Raw genomic sequence first — 20,806 nt, forward strand, 5'->3', positions numbered from 1 at the left:
CCACTGAATCTCTGATTCTCGGCCTCTATTATCTCTCTCTCTTTTTCACACAGTCTCTTAACACATTGTGTCACACTTGGATGCTACCGGCTCTGCCACACCTTGCCGGTTTAGCTTAACTGTGAAACTTACAATTATCCCGGTACTCAATCACTGCCGGTAGAACCCACTCACCGGTATGCTTGCTCACTTACTCTACAACTCTCTTAGAATAATTTTTAAGGATATCAATTCTTCTCTTTCCCTTAATCTCTCCTTTCTCTTCCTCTTCTCTGCAGCATCAACTTGCTCTGTCTCGAGCTCTCCTCTTTATCCTGTGATTTCCCACCAAAAAGGCAATTCAAATTCGGAGCGGTTAGGGTTTCCTCTTCCCAACACAATCATCATGAGATCCGATCTGGCATGTCTCAGGGATGCATTTGTACACGGTTTCCATTATCCAATGCATATTTGCTGAAGATAGCAATCTCGAACAAGATTTCCTGCCTTGAAATCTGTCGACTCATAAAACGCTTCAATTGTTTCCTTTTCGAGGTCTTCCTGAATCGGTTTTCTTTTGCATTGATCCAGGCGCCAACTACTCCCTGATCTTCTTCTATCAACCTTTCTTCCTCGAGCTGCATTAGTCAGTTGCAATCCCGTGATTTGTGGTTGTTTCATTTATATCGACTAACAATTTCACCAACCATGTAGATGGTGACTTTATCAACCCCTACATATTTGCCACCTCGGCTCCACATGGCATCACCATGGTCAAACACTTTGCTCACCGACACACAGTCGGTTCAATCTTGACCTTCAACAAACTCATACCGATACACGCCTTCTTTTCTGCTAATCGACAGTGCACACTATACCAGTAACACATCTTCACCTCTAGTGGTTTGTGATAACTTTAACATTTTGCCTCTTCATCATAAACAGGCAGCCAACCTCCAGATTGATATATTGCTCAACATGTTAGCACACACACAACTTCATCCCGGTTTATGCCTTACCGATAAGTTTTCATTTTGTTTGCTCACTCTTATGTGAATTGCCATCATGCTGGTTGACATCAATGACAACTTAATGCCAAAATGCCAACAATCTCCCCCTTTGGCATTGATGTCAACTTCTCGCAAGACACTTCATATCAGTACATTTCTCCCCCTTTGACACAATGACAAAGGGTACTGTGCACTCCCCCTGTGATCCATACCAAGCTTCCCCTTTGACCGCTATCAGCTCCCCCTGAACCACATAAAGCCTTCCTAGACAGATGACACAACTCCCAACTTGTGTCGGAGGTTCTCAAAAGTGCTTACCGGTAATGGTTTGGTGAAAATGTCTGCTACTTGTTCTCCAGTAGGGACATAATCCATCCTTACCTCTTGTCCTTCAACCTTCTCTCTGAGAAAGTGATACTTGATGGCCATGTGCTTTGTTCTGGAATGCATGACTGGATTCTTTGTTATGTTGATTGCACTCGAATTGTCACACCGGATGAGAATAGGATCAGTGATGTCCACCTGTATGTCTTTGAGAGTCTGCTTCATCCAAAGCACTTGAGAGCAGCATGTAGCAGCAACAATGTATTCAACTTCAGCATTAGATAGAGAGATTGAGTCTTGCTTCTTGCTATGCCATGAGACCAACCAGTCACCTAGAAAGAATGCACCACCACTTGTGCTCTTTCGATCATCAATGCATCTTGCCCAATCAACATCAATGTATGCTTCCAAGATAAAATCTCCTTGTTTAGGATACCACAAAACATAGTTGAGCGTTCCTTGTAGCTACCTGAAGATTTTGCTAACATCATTCATATGTGACTGCTTTGGTGCAGCTTGGAATCTGGTCACCATGCATACTGCCTGAACTATATGCGTCCTTGAAGCAGTTAGATGCAGTAGACTACCTATCATGGATCTGTACAGAGTCTGATCCACCACCAGTGATTCATCATTCTTGCTCAACTTACTGCCGGTCACCATGGGGGTACTTACTGGTTTACAATCTTCTAGTTGGAATTTCTTCAACATCTCCTTTGCATACTTGATTTGTGAGATAAATATTCTTTTATCTTTTTGTAATATCTGCAAACCAAGGAAGTAAGTCAATTCACCAAGCATTGACATCTCAAATTCTGACTGCATTTAATCAACAAATTCTTTGCAGAGGGTGTCCTTGTTGCCTCCAAAGATAATGTCATCTAGATACACAACCACAATGATCATGTGGTTCCCATCTTTATTTATGTACAAATTGCTATCAACACTTCCCTTTTTGAATCCTTGCTCCTTCAGATACTGATCTAGTCTTGAGTACCATGCTCTAGGAGCTTGCTTTAGACCATACAAGACTTTCTTCAACCGACACACAAATGTCTCATCATCATGCAGCAGAAACCCTTCCGGTTGCTCTGTGTACACTTCTCTCAAATTTCCATTTAGGAAGGCAGATTTTACATCCATTTGGTATACTTTATAACCCTTGTAGGTAGAGTAGGCTAGAAACATTCTAATTGCTTCTAATCTAGCTATCGGTGCAAATATTTCTTTAAAGTCAATCCCCTCTACTTGAGAGTATCCTTTGCATACTAGTCTAGCTTTATGCCTAGCAATCTTACCTTCTTCATTTATCTTGTCCCGGTAGACCCATTTAGTGCCAATGATGTTCTTGTCTTCCGGTTTAGGGACTACTTCCCAAGTCTTGTTCTTCTCAATCTGTTGCAGTTCTTCTTCCATGGCATCCATCCATTCTTTTCTTTTGCTTGCCTCATTGAATGTTTTGGGTTCAACTTCAGTCATGAGGTAGAGGTTAACTTGTTCATCATTCCGAGCAAGTATTCTTCTAGTCTGCACACCATCACTCTTATTTCCCAGAATTTGCTCTTCCGAGTGATTCAGCTGTACATATCAGTTGGGGGCCTTTTTGCATGCTTCCTATGGTTCGATGTCTAACTGAGCTTCATCATCTTCATCATCGAAGCTATCATACCGGTTGATCTGTGGTTGACATCCTTTGTGCATATCATCATCAACTCTTACATGCACACTCTCAACGACTCTTCTTAGTCTTTTGTTGTAGCATTTGTAGGCCTTGTTGTTAGATGAGTAACCAAGGAAGATTCCTTCATCACTCGTGGAGTCGAAACTTCCTAGACCATCCATGTCTTTCTTGATAAAGCACTTGCTTCTAAATACTTTAAAATATTTGACTGAAGGCTTCCAGTCGTACCACAACTCATAAGGTGTCATTCTGTTGTTTGTTCTTAATTGAACCCAATTCAAAGTATATGCAGTCGTATGAACAACTTCTTTCCAATATGTGTTCGGTAGTCTGGCCTCATTTAACATGGTTCTGGCCATCTCCTTGAATATCTTGTTCTTCCTTTCTACCACACCATTTTGCTATGGTATCCTAGGAGCAAAGTATTGCCTTCTAATTCCATGTTTTTCACAATAATCTTCAAACTCATTTGAAGTAAACTCTCCACCCCTGTGCGATCTTAGACATTTTAACCTGTACCCACTTTCTTTCTCCACCATCTTCCGAAAGATCTTAAATCTTTCAAATGTTTGTGATTTATCTTGTAGGAAGGTGACCCATGTCATTCTTGAGTAGTCATCAATGAAGAGCTTAAAGTATCTTTCACCTGCAAGTGCTCTTGTTCTAGTTGGACCACACAAATCTATATGCACGATTTCAAGTGGTCTTGAGGTGTTGTGCTCTTTTGTACTGAAGCTCACTTTAGTTTGCTTACCTTTTACACATTCATCACAAAACGTGCTTACCAGTTTGATGATGGGTGGAATATTCCTCACACACCCCTTTTTGCTTACTGCCACTAAGTTATCAAAGTTTATGTGGCCTAATCTTCGGTGTCACAACCAACTTTCATCTACTTGTCCTATCATACATTGAGACTCATAGCATTCCTTCAGATTATAAACGTTTCCATCTGTTCTCTTTCCTTTTGCCACAACTTGACCGGTACTATCTTTTTTTATCTGGCAACTGGTTGAGTCAAAGGTGAATTTGTAACCTTTGTCACACATCTGACTCACACTCAGTAGATTGTGCTTAAGGCCTTCCACATAATATGCATCATGTGCCTTCAATTTTCCATCAATGCTTAGAGTGCCTTTTCCCTTTATTTTGATGGAAGAGTTGTCTCCAAACCTCACTGAACCACCATTCCACTCTTCAAGTTTGATGAATTTCTTTTTGTCACCGGTCATATGGTTTGAGCAACCACTATCTACAACCCATATATTTTTCTTTTCAGCATGTAAGGCGGTCTGTACTATGAGACTTGATTTTGTCTTTTCCTTTTCTTTCTCAACCCAACCTGGTTTGGTCTCCTTCTTCTTGTCAGCTGCTATATTGTGCTCAGGTTCAATTACCAGCTCTTAATCAGGATTTGTCTTCTTCTGCTTGATCTTCCGATTTTTACATAACTTTGCTATGTGTCCAAACTCTTGACAGTTATAGCATTTTACATTTTCATTTAAGAGAACATCCTTAAAATTATTGTAGGGTACTGGTTTATTCTTCCTACAATCAAAACTCTTATGACCATATCCATTGCACTGCTAATAGACAACATTCATATCCTAGAGTGCATTAAATGGATTTCTACTTTCATAACTCATAGAGGGCTTATTGATTGATCTACATCAAGCTATTCTATGCCCAAAATTGTTATACCGGTAACAATAACCATGAAAGTTTGAAACATACCCGTTAGGTTGTTTTGGTCCTGAATGAAACTACCTCATAGGGGGTCTTCCCTTCATGTTGTTGAGTCTGGTGAATCCTTCACGTTCAACTCTTGCATTTCTCCTTGAATTTGCATGTTGATATAAGTAGTGTGGCCTCCGATTCATTGTTGCATACCGATTTGAGTGGCGATTTCCAACAGCTTATGCATATGTCTTTTTGTCGGTATCCTTGCCTACAGTGAATGTCTTCTTTTCTTCACTTTTAATTGAAGAGGTGAACATTATTTCTTTGCCGGATTTTATCTTTGTGGGTTGAACTTTGACCTTCTTCAAAGCCTAGGCCACCAGTGTCTTTGGGGATTGCTTATGTTTGCTCAACATCTTGTCTAAGGTCTCAGTGATTTCTTCATACATGCTCCTTATTTTTATTTCTTCCTTACTTTCTTCAAGCTCCTTTATGAGCTTTACTATTTCTGCTTCCAACTCTTGATGCTTCTTTTCCTTCTTTGTCAGATCAGAAGTTGTAGCTTCACATATCCTCTTAGTTTCTTCCAGCTGCAATTTCAAGTCAGATATAACTTGACTAGATTCATCCAAGGATTACTTCAAGAGATCTTGCTCATCTACTGCAACAAGCTTAACCCTCTTGAGTTCTCTTCTTGTTTTACTCAATTCCTCAAGACCACTAATAAGTTCACCTTCCAAGTCCACTTCAGCCTCAATATCCTCCTCTTCCTCATCTTCATCAACTGGTTCACCAAGTGCCATGAAGATGTTGACTTTTCTGTCATTCTCATGGCAATCATCTTTTAATGCATTTTCTTCATCTGTCGTATCATCCTCAATAGTATATAGACTGTTCTGATTCCGGTAGCCTCTCCTCCCTTGCCAGTAGTCCTCTCTTTCTTTGTCTTTGCCGACAGATTTTCTGAACTCTCTTGATTCATCTCCGCTGGTTTCCTTGTGAGGACAATTAGCAACAAAGTGTCCTACCTTCCCACAATTGAAACATTTAAGCAGTAGCTTTCCTTTATACCAATCGGTTCCTCTTTTGAGCTTCCTGACAAAGTTTGCTACTTCTGCATCAAAGTCTTCACTGGATTCTTCATGAGTAGTTACTTTTTCCCCCTTTTTGGTGATGTTGAATGCTGCTTCTTTCCTTGAGGAAGTATCACCGATTGTTCTCATCTCATAGGCTGTCAGTGAGCCAAATAACTCATCCATTGTAAAAGTCTTCAGATCCTTGGCTTCTTCTATGGCAGACACCTTAGTATCATACTTGGGTGTGAGAGATCTAAGTACCTTCTTGACAAGAATCTCATCTGCAATCTCTTCTCCAAGTCCTCTAATAGTGTTCACAGTTTTATCAAATATGTGAAGATAGTTTGCAATCTTTTCATCATCTTTCATTTTGATGCTTTCAAGTTCGCCCCTTAGTGCTTGCAACTTGGCTTCTTTGACTTTTGCATTTCCTTCAAACAACCTCTGCAATTTATCCCAAGTCTCCTTTGCTGAAACACAATGCATGACTTTGACAAATTCATTATCATACAGTCCGCTCAAGATAGCATGTTTGGCCTTTGCATTATTCTCATACTCCTTTTTGGCATTCAGATCAATGTGAGGAGCATTAGGAACAACATACCCATTCTTGACAGACATCCACACATCAAAACCCAGAGAGGAAATATAGGTCTCCATTCTTCTGCACCAGAAGGCATAGTTAGATCCATCAAACATGGGGGCTTTTGAGGAAGCAGACTCATTTCTTGCCATTGTGTTCAAAGTCCAGAATCTACCCAAGGTTTAAAGATAACCGAGAACCTAGGCTTTGATACCAATTGTTGAACACATAGTACCACCGAGAGGGGGGGGGGGGGTTTCAAATCAACTTCTGAATATCAATTATCCACTTAAACTAACAATCAAACCGGTAGAACAAGAAAGAAAGCCAATGAGATCAATCACACAAATGTAACTTTCAACACCATATTTATGAGGAAAACCCAATGTGGGAAAAACCTCGGTGAGAAAAGTTGCTGGAGACTACTGCTCCAATCCAGCCTCACATGTAAAACACTGAATTACAAAGATTTAGGGCACCAACCCAAGGAACACCAACCCCTTCACTTTTATGGCACCAACCTAAGGAGCACCAACCCCTGCACCAAGCTTCAACTTGGTGATGTATATTGAAATTCTATTTGATTACAATTAAGGCTTCTTGTTGCAAATGAATTCTGCAACTCTTTGATCAAATAACTCACTGTCGGTTGACAGTCTTTTCTCCTCCATTGAATCTCCGATTCTCGGCCTTTGTTATCTCTCTCTCTCTCTCTCTCTCTCTCTCTCTCTCTCACAGTCTCTTAACACACTGTGTCACCTTGGATGCTGCTAGCTTTGCCACACCTTGCCGGTTTAGCTTAACTGTGAAACTTACAGTTAACCCAGTACTCAATCACTGTCAGTAGAACCCTCTCACCAGTATGCTTGCTCACTTACTCTGCAACTCTCTTATAATACTTTCTAAGGATAGCAATTCTTATCTTTCCCTTAATCTCTCCTTTCTCTTCCTCTTCTCTGCAACATCAACTTGCTCTGTCTCGAACTCTCCTCTTTATCCCGTGATTTCCCACCAAAAAGGCAATTCAAATTCAGAGCGGTTAGGGTTTCCTCTTCCAGACACAATCTTCATGAGATCCAATCCGACCTGCCTTGGATCGATCACCTGTCCTTTAGGGATGCATCTGTACATGGTTTCCATTATCCAATGCATATTTGCTGAAGATAGCAATCTCAAACAAGATTTCCTGCCTTGAAATCTGTCGACTCATAAAATGCTTCAACTATTTCCTTTTCGAGGTCTTCTTGAATCGGATTTCCTTTGCATTGATCCAGGCGCCAACTACTCCCTGATCTTCCTCTGTCAACCTTTCTTCCTCGAGCTGCATTAGTCAGTTGGAATCTCATGATTTGTGGTTGTTTCATTTATGTCGACTAACAGTTTCACCAACCATGTAGATGGTAACTTTATCAACCCCTGCATATTTGCCACCTCGGCTCCACATGGCATCACCATGGTCAAACACTCTGCTCACCGACACATAGTTGGTTCAATCTTGAATCTTCAACAATCTCATACCGGTACACGCCTTTACTGGTAAGGCCTTCTTCTTCTGCTAACCGACAGTGCACACTATACTAGTAACACATCTTCACCTCTAGTGGTTTGTGATAACTTTAACATTCTGCCTCTTCATCATAAACATGCAACCAACCTCCAGATTAGTTTATTGCTCAACATGTTAGCGCACACACAACCTTCATCCCGGTTTATGCCTTACCGGTAAGCTTTCATTCTGTCTGCTCACTCTTATGTGAATTGCCATCATGTCGGTTGATATCAATGACAACTTACTGCCAAAATGTCAACAAGAGGGTTATATGAACTCCATAAGGAGGGTAAAGACATGGGGATTGGAAACTAAAAAAAGGAGAGAGGGTCATAAGAACTCCAAAGATAAGAAATATGATGAAAAAATAATATTAAGTCCAAAGTGGTGATATTTCTTAAAAAATAATAATAAACCCACTTATAAATTTAAGATTTTTCTAATGGCGTTGCTCTTTTTATTACCGTAAATACCATAGTTCCATAGGAGTTTTCTGATGTGGAGATAGATTCCATGCAGTTTCCTGAACGTGGAGGACATGGCAAAAGGGGGAACCAAGGGCCTAAATCTGGGGATGATAGGGGACAACAGGGGATGATGGTGTTGATATACATTTGGTACTTGAAAAATTAGTTATAAAATTATGTATAATAATTAGAAATGAAGTTTTGTCAAATTAGTAAAATTTAAAAACTACTAAACTTTGAAATTTGAATTGAATATAAACATTTTAATATTGAACAATGAAAATGTTGAATTCAGAATTTATATTATTTTCTAAGATTTCATATGACTTACAAATGTTCAAATTTATCCCCAAATTGCTCACTAGAATTGTTGGACCCCACATGATCAAGGTCCTTTATACTAACTACGACACCCTCATCAATCTGTGTTGGCTCATTTGGCTCTTTAGCCATTCCATGCTATATGAGAAAGACATAATAAGATTTGTGTGTGCCACATTTAACAAGTACAAAAGAGATACATACTGATGATTGGAGGTTGGTCTTCACAAGATAGGAAGAATATGTGTGGAGATCCATATGCATAAATTATCCTATTATTTTCATTATTGTATATTATGTATGAAATATATATTTTACTAGTAGACTATTAATTTAACTCATATTGAAACTATGATATTCTGTTGCATTCTTATTCAAGTAGTAACTTAATAAGTAAATATTTATTCTTCTATAACATATTCATAACTAAGAGGTCTCGGGAAGGCCAAAATGGTTTATGGATCAAACATACTAAACAAGGTTATAAATGAAAATTAAAATCATATCGATTTTGGAGTAGAAATAAAAATAAAAATAAAAATAAAAATAAAAATAGCAAGTTCTACTCTAACAAGCTTGGAACCCAATATCCTTTATGTTTTTTTAATTTCAAATTGCCTTTTTGCCATACAACCATGGGAGATGCATGAGTGTCCCCAAGATGATCGAATGACTCTTGGGAGTCCCTCAAATGTCTTAAGGATGTCCAGGTTTCTGTGACATCTTGACGATGCTTATCGCGTTCTAGCGGATGTAATATCTTTACTGGGATGTTCCTGGTTTTAAGCCTACAAATAACATTAATCATTAAAAAAATAATAAGGAATATTAACTATCAAGAAATTATGATAATATTCAAATCAATACATACAAGCATCATTTGTATTTAGATCAATACATCATAGCATCATTAGTATTTGGATCATAGCATATTCCTCATAGCAAATCACATTGTGAATTTATTGGAAATGCTTGCAAATTAGCGATTCTCAAGGTTGGTTGTCCTTGACTTGTCGAGAGCATGGAAAGTGGGTTGTCTAGCAATCCACCTTAGGGGTTGGATGTCCTCCTTGATAAAGCCCAAGAGCATGGAAGGTTGGTCATCCTTCCACCTTCAATTTAGCTTGATAAGAGCATGAAATTAGGGTCGTCCTTTCATTTCTAATGAACTTGGTAGGTTGGTTGTCCTTCGTATTTGCAAGTAATTTCACAATTTCAAAATTGATTTCTCAAGGAATCTACTAAATTATTTCTAACTAAATACCTCTTGATGAATCAATAAATTTATCCTCAAATGACTGCAATTACTTAATTTTTGAAATATATTAATTGGTGCTCTAACTTTATATTCTGAATTGTGTTTCAATTGATTTCTAAATTGATGATCAATTGATGCCTTTCTTGGATGAATTGTTATCCTTTTTATGTCTTCAAATGGGAGGGAGACACACCCTTTCACGTTGCTAGGAATGCATCCTTTCACATTCAAGCACTGCTTTGTTGTTAGTTAAAAGAAATCACCTTATAAAAATTCTTCCACTTAACCAAATATTTCAGAATAATCTTATTCCTTGATTTCTTTTATCTCATATCAATGATGACGTTGAGTTCCAAAACTAATTTCCCTTTATCATCAAGTGGGGTTACTCTAGACATGGTGTAATATGTTGGCCTAGCACCTTCTTGAGGTGATATACATGAATTCGACTTTTTGCGATTAGCTCCAATTCATAAGAAACTTCATTGATCCTCTTTAGAATCTTATAAGGCCCAACCCCATAGAATTGTGGCTCAAGATTTTCAACACTACGTCCCTTGGTAAAGGATTGTTTATAAGGTTGCAATCTTAGCAAGACAGTGTCCCACTTCAATTGTTCTCTCAGATCTTCGACGATCATTGTACATCTTTTGTTAGGATTGGGTGTGATGTAAGTTGTCTATGTATGTTTAGAATATCTATACTTTTTTGCACCAAGTCTCTTGTTGTCGGGATGGCTTTTTGTAAGAATCAAATCTCCAAATAATATTATCTCATACCCATTTAATGTTTTGAAAGGAGTCATCCCTATTGACACACGATGAGTAGTATTGTAAGAATATTCTCCAAGATGTAGCCACTTGACCCATGCTATTTGCTACCTTGTGACATGATTAGGTAAATATCCTTTAAGCCACTTATTTACAATTTCAATTTGCTCGTTAGTTTGTGGGTGGTAGCTAGTACTTGGGAAAAGTTTTGTTTCTACAAATTTGAAGAGTTATTGCCAAAACAAATTGAGAAATCTACTATCTCTATCACTAATAATGTTGTTAGGTAGCCCATGATGTAGTTTGAAGATTTCCCTAAAGAATAGGTCAACTACCTGTGGTGCTCTATATTTTGAAGACATTGCATGAAAATAAGCATACTTAGTCAATCCACCATCACAAATATACAATCCCTTGAAATGCTTGCCCATCTTTGATTTGGTATTCCAAAGGTTGTAACAACCTTGCAAGGAATGTTTGTTCTACCTTGTTTCTTTGACATCTACCATACATTCCCTAATATGCTTTAGAATATCTCCTTTGAGGCCTTTCCAAGAATTGTTTTCCCTTGTATTTTTATAGTAACCTTAATGTCTGGCTAATGGAGTATCATGGTATGCCCTCATAATGTTTTCTTCAATTTTTGATCCTGGGACAAGATATATTCTATCTTTGTAGAGAATGAGCTCCTCCACCACCTAGTATTTGTCATCTTGTAATTTTCCTTCCAGTATGTCATTTGCCAATGCATCCTTGGCATATTTTGCAAGTATTGAATTCTTCCAATCTTTAGAGATATCCATCATAGAACATAGATGAGGTCTTCGAGATAAACCATTGGCTACAACATTATTCTTCCCCTTCACGTACTTAATATTAAAGTCACAGGTTTACAACTTGCTAACCCACTTCTATTGCCCATCATTTAGATCCTTTTGGTTCAAAGAGAATCTTAGACTATTATTGTAGACATTGAAAAATTAACATCTTCTTGATCATCATTTCTCATTGTCGTTTCTTCACGGATAATGTTTAATTATTTTATTAATTATCCCCTTCTAACGTTAGTTAAATCATTTTTATTATTTAATTAATTTATCTTTTATTCATTCGCAAAATTCTCATAATTAAATAATTATTTCAATTATTTAATTAGCCAATGCTTGTCTACAGTTGAATAGATTATTTAATATATTCCATTATTCACCTTCATATTCTTCTGAAAATAAATTAATATCAATTTTATTTATTTATTTATCTATATGTACATTTAAATTAAATAATTTTCTACTCTGCCACTTGTCTATCCTTCTATTTGAATGCGCTTTTGTTTGGTTTTTTTTGCGCCCGTGCTTTAATTACTAATTTTTGTACAGAGATTTTACTTCAACGCATCTATTATCATATATGGTGCATATGTGGTCTTTCGTTGAATATCTATTTTAAAAATCAACACTTGTATTAGGTATAATTGTGCTATTGTTCTCTGTTTCTACATTTTTGGTTTTTGTTTCTACGCCTTTGTTCCAGATTTTGAAGTTTGTATTTTTTGTTTTCTACTAACAAAATCTAGTTGTTTTTTGCCTTTAATAGAATATGTGCAGCCTTTCCTTCGCCCATACGAGACAATAACTGAAACCCACTAACAGATTTTCTGCAAGGAAAGTGATCGTTGAGAAAATAAAACTTTAAAACTGCGGACAAGTGTGTTGCAAATTTTTTATTGTTTGCAATTTTTAGACTAGGTAACACTTCAAATTCATAATGGAATGAACTTCGTCAATCGTGTTTGGTGCACTTGCACCTTCTCGGCACTGGCTATCCAGGGGAAAATTTGCACCGCCTGGATAGCCGTGCTTCCTCGGCCCTCCCCCCGCCGCGTTGGTCTCTGCCCGAACGGTGCCCGTGAAACCCGCGAAAAGACGTCGCCTCGAACCGGATTCCGGATTCCGGATTCCGGATTTACCCCCTGCCATTCCGTTTTGTGGATAATTTTTTTTTGATCATTTTAATATATGATCATTTTAGAATTATGTTTTAAAAAATTATATTTCTAATATAACAATTATAATATATCATAATTATTAATACTATTTTATTGAAGTGAGATTTATAGTTAATATTATATAAATATAATTAAAATAATAATAATTAAGAATTATAGAAAATATTTTTTTACTTGTAATATAATAATTTAAATGATATTATATATTAATAATGATATTTATAATTTAACTCTTTTAATAATTACGTCGAAGGCATCTTATTTGAAAGAGATGACCTCGGTTTTTCATCGAACGGCGGATAATGTTGTAGAAGAGAAGCAAGACCATCGAAACGACCTTTTGGGTTGAATTTTATCAGTATTATTTAACATGTCATTGATTTGTATTTGTCCGATACTTTAGTATAACACTATACTTTGTTTCTTTTTGGTAAAATGCACTCTCGCACATTCATTTTTTTAAAAATTTATTCCCACGTGTTTGTACATGGCCTTAGAGAAATATTGGCATAAATTGCAAGTAAAAAAAAATCCCATAACATAGATATGTTAGAGAGACATTAATGTGCATCACAATGAGGTGTCAAAACTATATGAAACCTACAAAACATGAAAGCAACTTCCCCTATAAAGGTCAAATGCGTATGTAAAGATAGATATTAATTGAATGTCAAATTCCCCTATACCCTTGAAAACTTCATTTATGATCAACTTTCAAATGGATCAATAAATTCCCTAGGAAGGCTCAAATAAGTGTGGTAGGAAACAATGAAATTCTAACCTTTGTGAAACGAATCTACACCTTCTACATGTTAAATTTGTCCTCTAATTTGAAATCTTTTCAAGACCTTATGAGATTTAGTAAGCAACATCATTAATATAGCTGAAATATGGAAGAGCCAAATATTTTTCGTTAGAGAATAAGAATAAGAAGAAGTTTTAACAAATTGGTTATTTTTTAATTTATATATATAAATTTTTTATTCATAATTTATATGCCTAATTTTTAAAATATCTTTATTGTCCATTTTTCAAACATAGATAAATAAAATTCATACCTAGATAATCTTCAAATATAAATACCACCCCTTACAGAATACAATAGATTGAATGATGAGACAATGTTGAATGGGAAGTGGGAGACAACATAAATACACCAAGATGATGAATAGATATAATATAGAAATGAAAATATAAAGCATCATAGAGCTACCACCATGATTGGAAATCAAATCCATTGGAAATGCACATATCATTCATATTAGTTATAGTCACAATATGAGAGAACTCACACTACCAAATTTGTTGTCAAATATAAGCATAGGAGATATATCATTGCAACTTTGTATTATATATATAATAATAAATGTGACCATTGTGGAAGTGAGTAAGTCACTACACATAAATTTCACAAAAGCTTACAAAAGGATGAGCCAATTTTTCACATATACAATAGTAGTCTAACTCAAAAGTACAATATACAAATAATGTCTTTATCTTAATTCCAGAATCCACTCCCTCCAAGCTCTAATTTTAAAATAGAGTTAAAGTATTTAACGATTAATACATTGGAGAATAATACACTATAGTGATTAACCAAAAAAGTGTTGATCATGATCCTCCATATGAATATCATCAACACCTGAAAATACATATGAGGACATTATAAGATTAATTTTCAAATTGAAGGCTCAAATTTGATTGAAGTTCATTTCATAATTTACTTACCGTTTCCGCTTTGCATTGTGTCCATTATTGTCATCATTTGATTAAGATCAATAGAAAATGGTTGCATGTTTTTTTGAGAGTTTTGTTGGCCATCTAAAGTTGCAATAACATTCACATTAATATATCACGTATAAAATTAATTTATATATTAAAGACTGAAAATTAATGAAGTTCACTTCACAATTTCATTACCATCTCTAGCTTGCATGGCATCAACTATTGTTGTTGTTGTCTTCTCAGGATCAACAGAAATCGGTACCATATATTCTTGATTTTTTTGATAATCTTCTAATGCTGCAATAACAAGCACATTCAACACATTAGCTTAGATAAAATTAATTACAAACTAAAGACACAAAATTGATTGTTTTTATTTAATAATTTTGTGACCATATCTAGTTTGTATTGCATCCATTGTCATTGATGTCTGGTTAAGATCAATAGAAAAGGGCAGCATATGTTGTTGATCTTTTTCTTTATCACCTGAAATTGCATTGAAGTACACATGTAACACATCAACTTAGATAAAATGCTCAAGTATAAAATCACATTACGTAATTAATCTAAACAATATTAAAATTCATAATTACCTACAACAGTTTGTTGAAATGTTTGAGCTGAAATAATACTAAGCATTGATGGTTGATCTCTAGAAATTGTATCTTTTTGTTTAATTAAGTACAAAAAAATGGTTAGAGATAGGAATTGAGTATTTTTCAATAAAAATTAATAAAAATGTTTAATATTGACTAACTTACTATCTACAGCTTGTATTTCATTTGTTAGCATTTGGTTTAGATCAATGGAGAAAGGCAATCGACGTCGTCGAGTACTTTCTTGATCATTCAAACCTATAATAAACATATGTTTAACATATGAAATAAAAATAAGAAGTATTGATATGTGAATTACTCAAATACCTATGAATAAATGTACTCACCTTGCTGCATGATAATATCTCTTTCTTCTTGTATTGCTATGCCTGAGCGATTGGTGACCTTTTTTTTCTTTTGCTTTCTACATCTTGTAGAGGGGAATAGAAAAGTTTCATGCTCCTCAACTCTTTCATTTAAGTTTTCAGATATGGCATTATGTCTTTGATGAATAGAATGACGTTTGTGCATTTTGGTTGGACTAAACCATGGTGATATTCGTCTAAGAGACATGTTCTCTGAGCCAGGGATTGATCTAAATTTGGAAGATGAAGCAAGAGATGCATTGATATCTTTTCTAAACCTCTCAACACACTGACTAAAAATGTTTTTTTCATCTTCACTGGTCGGTAAATTTTGGAGCAATGAATTTAAATAATCAATGGAACTTTGAAATCCATCATTAGAAGTATTAGATGATATCCAACCATCTGTAATAGAAATAATAGTGATTAAGTCAAAAAATATTTAAAAACAACGCATATTTCATTATAAAATGATGCTTTTAAGAATTACCAGTTCTTTGAGCTTCACCAACGACAACCCCATGCACATCTTGATCTTCTGAGGGTATGCAATCATCTACAATTGAAATAAGAATTAATCAATGATATGAATCAAAAAATCATTTTATACTTAATTATAAACATCATATCAACATTACCAATGATGTCAATTTCATGACTAGAATTCCCTCTAACTTCATCAATATCATCAATCAGTGGAGTAACATCATCTACAATTCAATAAGATTAATTTAGTTAGTATTGAAAAAAAATTATAATAATTAAAAATATAAATATTAAACTTAAATATGAAATGACGCTTACCAACAACCTGGTCTTGCTCATTTGGTTTGTTTCTCTTTAGAATATCTAAGACCTTCAACACATGTTTGCATGTGTTTCCTCTTTTTGCCCAATCACAATCACACACATGCAAATTTGGTTCAAATTTCCTAACAAAATACCATTTTGTTGGAATTGTTTGGCTTCTTATCCTATATGTGTTAGGGAGGAGATCATATAGAAAACAATCTGCATCTGCTATATTTTTTGATCTCTCTAGAGCAGTTATGTAATATCTTTCCTTTTTGAAGTTTGTGAGGAATCCAGATAACTGCAAATATCTTTTATTTTTGTAGAATGGTTCTACTCTATGAAGAAGTGTATGAATAAGCCAATCCATTCTCCTTGTGCATTTCTTTGAACGATCACTTAAATAGTGACTCTTAATGTGGGAGTGGTATGACTCTATAGAAGCATTGGTTTCTTGATTTGCATGAGAGAAGTTTCGAAAATGTTTTGCCCACATTGCTATACAAACAAACATAATGAAGTCTTAGCATATACAAAAAACAACTTAAATTATGAAAATGTATACAAACAATAATTGATAACTTGATTATCTTACCAATACAACTCTCATCATGACACCAAGTATTTTGAAAGTAACCAATAAATTTCTTCTCTTCTTTGAATTCCTCCATAAATTTTTTGATCGATTGAGTAGTGATGCCTTGATCATCACTTATTTCATACATTATCTCACCCAATCTATGAAATATATGTGCTGCAACATCCTTATTACTAGCATACCTGGATTACATAATAGAAGATCAAATTATGAAGTTGACGCGTGTAATTTACCATATGTTTTAATTAAAGATTGACTTACCTATACACATTCTTCAACCATGCCCTATGTACATGCCAAATGCATAACAATACTTGACAATCAAAGGATAACCTACAAGTTACATCATCAAAGCTTATAAGTGGGATTTTAACAAAATTAATTGTTAAATTGAAACTAGTTAATGTTGAAAATTAGGGAATATAAATTTTGATAAACTAAATATTAAGAAATTACAATCTCATAAACATAAACTAAGACTAATAAAACCTGATTGCTTCAATCTCTGCACTAGCATCATCTGTCATGAATGCATTGACATGCCAATCTTCTTTATCTTGTTTCCCTCTCTTGTAAACCTCCATCAACCATTCATTTATATCTTCAACTTTATTTCTTGAAGATATGGCCCATGCAACAGGCACACCAGCCTCTTGTTCATCAAATACGAGCAAGGAATATAATTGATACTACACATGAATAAACCATTGATAAGTAATTTTTTAGATAAAATAGACCACTAACTAAATTAAGATCCACAAATACAATTAATATGGTTCTACTTACCCCATATTTGTTTGTTGAAAATGTGGAATCCATTGCAATAATTGAGTTATGTGAATGTTTCACCATCATCTCCCGCATCCATGGTGTTTGAATGCCTATGATAAATGGAACATTTTCCTCATTGTTTGGTGTTTTATAGTAGAAGAAGTTATCTTTCTCCTCTTCATGCCACAAACATACACTTTTTGCATCATCTTCATTTTTTTGTGATCGAAGAGAGCGTACTCTTTTCCATGCATTCAATACATCCTTCCTCAACAAGCATGTGTCCCTCTTATTCATCAACTTTGTCAAACCACGATCCAAATAGTGTTGTTCACATATTGTGTCAATTGACACACCCATCAACAATAAGGATTCAATATATGATTTGCATTCATTTGATAATCTTGGTGCAACACTACTTCTTGGATCACCAGAAGGGTCATCCTTTCCATGACAAAATTCACCATTAGCATCTTGATGGCTAAACTCATTATATGTGATGATTGCAACATTTGGTCTACCATACATAACCTTAACATAAAAGTGGGCTTGACAACCCCTTTTTTGAGTAAACCTTCGTATCCTTTGCATTTTTTCAAGATTGTTTTCAGGTTTATTTCTTCTATCCTCAGGCCCATAAGCACAATGATAACTGTTTATACATGTACAAAATATATATTAATTGATATAATTAATGACAAATATAAAAGGTGATGTGCTTAATTAATTTATTAAATCTAAACAAACCTTAAATACATCTTGGTGGCGTGGTCATTAGGTTCTATCAAATTGTACACTTTATGCTTTTTAATTACAAATTGTGTCTCAGTGTCATCCAATAAACCTTCTCCTTGGACAAAGTGAGAGAGTCTCTCAAAAGGGATAGCAGCACATAAGTCTATATGTCGGTTATTATCATCTCCAATTGGTGTCCATTCAAGGTCTTCACTTGAGAAATTATTTCCCTCGTTGGAGATGTCTTGCACATCTAGCTTGATAAGTGATTCCCATTTATTCTTTCTACCCATTCTGGATAATATTAATATGGTTAGTGGCCCTCTAGCTTGTTCAAATATCTAGTAACAACTACATTGACACCTAAGCTTTAACAAGATAATTTGAATCTAAGAAAACAAAAACATGACCTTTTTATTCTATAATAATGATTCTCTTATATTTTAATTTTTTTGAGTACTTACACTATAAAGGAGACAAAATATAATAAGAAAACATACAAAATAAGACATCAAAATTTAAAAAAAACTAAACTATTATATCCAGTACAAAATTTTGAACATTTAAAAGAGAAGTTAGTATGCAAAATTTAATCTAGTTTAACGATTGTTGACAAATATTATACAACAAGAAACACACTCTAGACAAATTTACCTGAATTTTGGTGTGCAATATGAGGAAAAATCTTGGTCCACTACGTGTCCTTTGAACTAGTTTTCAAATGCCTACAAATAATTTAAAAAGTGATTAGTTAGTGGTTTGAAATTTGTTCACATTTTCATGCAAACAAATTCTTAAGCATTCATATATATGAAATCCAAATTTGATTAAATCTTAATTATATCCAAAAATAGAAAAGTGTTATGGAAGTGTGAATATAAGTATGACATTTAGGAAGAGTGAAACATTTTTTGGGTGTGCAAATATTGAGTTTACTTCGATGATGCTCATCACTATCCAAAAGATAAAATGATGGCTTTGAGCTCTTAACTCAAGTATTAAGACATGGTCAAAATTTCACAAAATCGTGATTTACTATTAAGAAGCTTGACAAAATCTACACATATGTACACACACATACATATATATACATATACATACATACATATATATATATATATATATATATATATATATATATATGTGTGTGTGTGTGTGTGTGTGTGTGTGTGTGTGTGTGTGTTTGTGTATATGCGTACATATATATATGTACACACACACACATATATTTGTACATACATACATACATACATACATACATACATACATACATACATACATACATACATACATATATATATATATATATATATATATATATATATATATATATATATATATATATATATATATATATATATATATATATATAGCGTGTGTGTGTGTGATGAAGACCTCAATTTTGTAGAAAAATGTATAAATTTTTTGTCAGTCAAGGTTGAATTAATTAATGAGAATAGAATGAATCTCCTGAAAATTCATAAAGAGTTGCATGCAAATTATACAAATTTTGAAAAATTTATCATGCAATCGATAGACCTTGACCTCTTCTTTACCAATAAACATGGGTTAAAAACTCTAAATGTTATACAAATAACTTGGAAGAAAAAGATGGAATTAGATTTAAGTATTTCCCTAGGTGTGAATGAAAGTATACTAGATATGCATATGTACATCAAAGTAGACTTGAAATCATTGAAAGAGGATCTTTAGAAATTGGATAAATGTGTCTAACCCACAATGTTTCTTTGAAATTGCTAAGAAGTTGAAGAAGGTTCACCCCACAATTTTCACTAATCATGAGACCTTATTGAAAGACTTTTGGGCCAATTTGCATGAAAATTTTGAAGTCAGGAAGAGGTGATATTGTAGATTAATTTCTTATCAATTAAAAGATTTTAGAATAAGAGATGACATTCCAAAATATTTCTCAAATAATGGAGATATTTTATATATTGTATATAAGGCAAAAAATATAGTTACTAAATAATTAGACCTTATTAATTCATTTGAAAAGGAAGGAGTGTCATTTAATGATTTTTTTAGAACATACTAGGTATAAGCAACAATAACTAAATAAAACTTAAAATAAAGAGTTATCAAACAAGCGTAAAGAGAAAGACACAAAGATCCATTGAAGTATCTTTATCTTCTATTCCACAAGATTAGAAGATATATATGTATATATGTATATATGTATATATGTATATATACATACATATACATATATATATGCATATTTATACATATATACATATACATGTACACACACACACACACACACACACACACACACACACACACACACACACACACACACACATATATATATATATTGTGTGATGAAGACCTCTATTGTGTAGAAAATATTAGCCATGGAAACTAGTGAATGGGATTTGCAAATAAAACAAGATAAATTATTAGTAGAGATTGATTTTAGCAAAGCATACAATGGAATGTGCTATAGATTTATTCTTAAGATTCTTTACTAGTTGGGTTTGGACCTAATATTTTTTCACAT

The 20,806-nt window shown here is 34.4% G+C and overlaps 1 long non-coding RNA gene across 1 annotated transcript; it reads right to left on the bottom strand.

Annotated features, from left to right (window-relative positions):
* Positions 1–14,259: 14,259 nt before the first annotated feature.
* LOC131028683 (uncharacterized) lies at positions 14,260–14,687 on the bottom strand. Its single transcript, XR_009102635.2, has 3 exons — positions 14,624–14,687; positions 14,432–14,524; positions 14,260–14,345 (listed from the first exon to the last, which is right to left on the bottom strand). It is a non-coding gene; the product is annotated as an uncharacterized LOC131028683 (long non-coding RNA).
* Between the last annotated feature and the right edge of the window lie 6,119 nt (positions 14,688–20,806).

This window comes from Cryptomeria japonica, chromosome 4 (genome assembly GCF_030272615.1).
Source record: "Cryptomeria japonica chromosome 4, Sugi_1.0, whole genome shotgun sequence".
Lineage (NCBI taxonomy): Eukaryota > Viridiplantae > Streptophyta > Pinopsida > Cupressales > Cupressaceae > Cryptomeria > Cryptomeria japonica.